The sequence below is a fragment of the Engraulis encrasicolus genome, chromosome 15 (genome assembly GCF_034702125.1).
Source record: "Engraulis encrasicolus isolate BLACKSEA-1 chromosome 15, IST_EnEncr_1.0, whole genome shotgun sequence".
NCBI lineage: Eukaryota > Metazoa > Chordata > Actinopteri > Clupeiformes > Engraulidae > Engraulis > Engraulis encrasicolus.
The window spans coordinates 29,468,438-29,472,848 of NC_085871.1; positions in this window are offsets into that span (position 1 = coordinate 29,468,438).

Sequence of the window (4,411 nt, forward strand, 5' to 3'; positions counted from 1 at the left end):
AATTTCTGAGTTCCCGAAAATACAGGAACTCCTCCCACTTTGTCGGGAAGCAAACAACCAAAAGCAAACCAAGGGAGGCGGGTCAACCATGCCGTTTTGGAAATGTTATTTGTTATGCTCTTGGTCAGACCAAGATTTGAACGTTGATGATAATCAGGCTATTGCTCAATGGCACCAGCCATGAATGAAGGTGCTGGTATAGGGTGGGATTTGAACCTGCAACCATCTGATCTAAAGAGCTGCGCTCTAACCACTGCCATGGCTGCCCCACAAATTGGGTAGAAAGATCCCATTGCCTTCAGTCATGTAGTTGGCCTTCCTCCCCCTCCTCTTCCTCCCTACAGTATTTGTAGACTATATTCCTACTAACCATCATACGTACATCTAACTGCCCGCTTCTCTGCTTCGTCCATCATTGAGTACTGTCATGCTCATTACTTGGTTCATTCGTTCGTTCGTTCGTCCACTCATTTGCTCATTCACTCATCCATTCATTTATGTGCTCGCATAAACATAGGCTACTTGTTATAAAAAAATCAACCTACTCTTCCTCTAAGGCCTTTCTAGTTTTTCTTCACTTTTTTCCTTCAGTAGTTTTTTATCTTCCGAATTTTACTCTTCTTCCTGGCAGTGAGTTAAAACACAAAACAGAGCCACCCATAGGCAGCTGTATCAGTATTTTCAGTGACTGAATTAGATATTCATGTTTGTGTGGGTGTTTAATTTGTCTCATACTGACAAGAGTTAGCACTTTTGACTGCTTTAATAGCTAATGTTAAATGCATGTGTGCGCGCACACACACACACACACACACACACACACACAAACAGACACACACACACACACAAACAGACACACACACACACACTGGCATACTCTCAGACACACACACACACATATTCACAATCACACTCACACGCACGCAATGTTCCTGCAATAGCATAATTAGGTATGATAAAATAATGAAGGCATTGTGGTCCGTGTGAATTAACCCATAGAGTCACCTGCTCCTGCAACAGTATGTCGCATGTAAACATGTAGACATGTTAGCCAACTAAAATAAAATAAAGATCATGTTACTATTTTGGATGTAGCTGCCTTCTTCAAATGCACATCACACTGTAGACATTACAAGGTTCCTCAAAGAACCCTGGCAGTTGCCACTGTGGGGGAACCCCTAAACGTTCTGGGATAAATGTAGAGGGTGCTTGTGGAAGAATCCCAAGGTTTTCTTAAAGGTTCCTCAGGGAACCTTTAGGGGTTCCTCCATAGTGGCAAACTGAAACACCCTTCCAGTTCTTTGAGGTACCTTTTGGTTGGAACTGTAGAACAACCCCTTAGGGTTTTCTGCAGACCCCTCTGTGCTCTTCAGGGAACTTTTCTGTTCCCCCCAAGAACTAGCCTTGAAAACCAGCGGCACCCGCTGGACGCCGAAATGTTTCGGCTGCGAGTGGTCTAGCCTCGGATCGGTCGAACATTTTGAACACATTGCCCTGAGTCTGGCAGACCAATCACAACACAGAGGGTTTTGAATTTGTTTTGAATCAAAGCAGGCAGGGTTTTGGGGGAGTGACAACGAAGCTCGCAACGCTGGGAAAGCACATCAACGAGAAAGATCGCTGATTGGTCAGAGCGCCGGCCTATAGGCACAGGCACGGTTTGAAAACTCATCAACAATCTTCGGATGTATCGTTCATCGGGGCCATACTAAATTATACATCCAGTCTCGCATTTAGGCTGGTTTATCAGGCTACCCAAGAACCAGCGAGATTTCTAGAGTGCACCTGGGGAACATATACTAGGTTCTTTAGAGAACTTTAAAGAGAACTTCAGGTTGTTCAAAAAAACCTCTCGGCTTCCCCAAAGGAACAGTCATATTTTACAATACATCTCAGAAAGACATGCATTAGGCTGAGCTTATTCCTCCCCTTCCCTGTATAGGAATTTCTATTTCCTGATACAGGATTCAAACCCACCATCACAGATTGACTCCAAGAAGAAAAAGAAAAAACACACAAGCAGCCATCATTTGACTGCAACGTGCAACTGAGAAGGAGAAGTGGGAAGAGGGGTTTGCAGAGTATACAGGGCCAAAAATCATACTCTACCTGCTGTTGAAACTTGAAGCAAGAAGTTATATATAACTTGTGCCTTTCAGACTTTCTGAATGTACACCAAGTTGGAGGTAGTGGTAAACTTGCGGGTGAGAAGTTGAGAACAGGCTCACAGTGTGACAGATCATACACACTGTGTGTGCGTGCGTGTGTGTGGCGTATGAATATGTGAAAGCTAACCTATATAAATTGATGACTGCATAATGTTGGCCATTCTTAGATGCTTCTGTCATGGCTGCACTATAAAAACATCCAACAAATGTTATCCCCCCCCATAATTTGAACGTAGAGTATGCCCCTAAAGGATAGGATCAGGAACACTGCACATGCCACATATAAACACTTGTATACCCTGAGAGAACATTAGAAACCAACACAGAGTAAAATGCATTTTGTTGACCAATATAATTTGTGGTGAATTTGATTGTTGAATATACTGCAGAGTGTGTTTGCAATTTTGAGAAGCCATACGTATGTAACTTCGGCCATCTCTGCACAGTCCACCACTTGGGGCTCGAACTCATGACCTCCGTGCATGGAAGGGAGACACGACAAACCACCAGTGAGCTTTTTGGTCAGGCTTCAAGCTCAGTCACCACATACTGCATATTAATGAAGCTTCGTGAGGGCTTTACTAATTTCTACTACCAAACTCGGCAAGTTGCCAGGCACGCACTATCTACTGATGTGTTGTCACAAAAACCTATTGCGCTCATTCAACAGCAATGCGACCACCCACCTAGACACAACTCAGCTGAGAGAGGGTGTGTGTGTGTGTGTGTGTGTGTGTGTCCACGTGCGTGTCCGTGTGTGTGTGTGTGTGTGTGTGTGTGTGTGTGTGTGTGTGTGTGTGTGTGTGTGTGTGTGTGTGTGTGTGTGTGTGTGTGTGTGTGTGTGTGTGTGTGTGTAGACATACAGTACAACCAAGTGTGTTGTGCAGGAAGGAAATAATATTCACACATACTTACGGTGTGTCACAAAAAGCTCTGTTCAATGCGAGCACCCACACACACACACACACACACACACACACACACACACACACACACACACACACACACACACACACACACACACACACACACACACACACACACACACACACACACACACACACCACTCAGCTGTTTGTGTGTGTGTAAAAGACAGGGTTAAGACACACAACCTGTCTGATTTCATTTGCATGGAATATGCAGACACGGGGTGTGTCACAAAAGCTCTGTTCGCTTGACAGTAATGCGACCACCCACCCAGACATGACTTCAGCCCTTCACTGAGGGTGACAGGACAAAGGTAAGCTGGCATGCACTCACAGTACGATTAATTAGGCTCAAACTGACGTGTGTGGGGTGATGCAACTGCTATGAAAGGCGGTGTAGTGCAGTATACGGTACATACAGTACTGTAATGTGGGAAGGAGAAACAGGTGGGTAAACTCAACCATGCACTGACTGGATATTGGTGGACATCAGCAGGTGTCAGGAAGAGGTCTATAGAAAGTGTAGGACTTCTTTGAGCGTGTGTGTGTGTGTGTGTGTGTGTGTGTGTGTGTGTGTGTGTGTGTGTGTGTGTGTGTGTGTGTGTGTGTGTGTGTGTGTGTGTGTGTGTGTGTGTGTGTGTGTGTGTGTGTGTGAGTGCGTGTGCGTGTGTGTGTGGGTGGGTGCGTGCGTGCGTGCGTATGTGCGTGTGGGCATGAGTAAGGTGTGTGTGCATATGTCAGTGTATGTGTGTGAGTGGAGGTCTAAAGTCAGCATCAAGGTCATGACAGGAAGTCAGCCATTAGGGACTTCCTGTTAGCTAAGGACGTCTCCCTCCGCGCCAGCAGCAGCAGCGGGGCAAAGATGGATGTGCACCATCGGCAAAATTTCCTGACGCCTCTATTGTTACATGATGCAGTCACCTCTATGTACTGGATATGGCTGGATATGTTTTTTGCCTGGCGGGTTGGTCTAGCTTCGCACCATAGGGGATCATTACGATTGCGATTACAATTAAGATTACGATTATACTTTATTGTCAGTTTACACTGAAATTCATTTTGCATCCCTGAGTAAGACTCGTTTAAGACAGGACATACACATAACATCACATCACATCACAAGGCTATTGCACAATTGACAAGAACAGATGACACTGGCCTATATACAGACATACATGCATACATACAATACATACATTACATACAACCCACACAACTTGCAGCTGGGCCCTGAATCTAGCCAGACTCTGTCCTCTAATTACAAGACTCTGGTTTAAACCCGGACTCCAGTATACTGCCCTACAAAGGCAAAGTGCA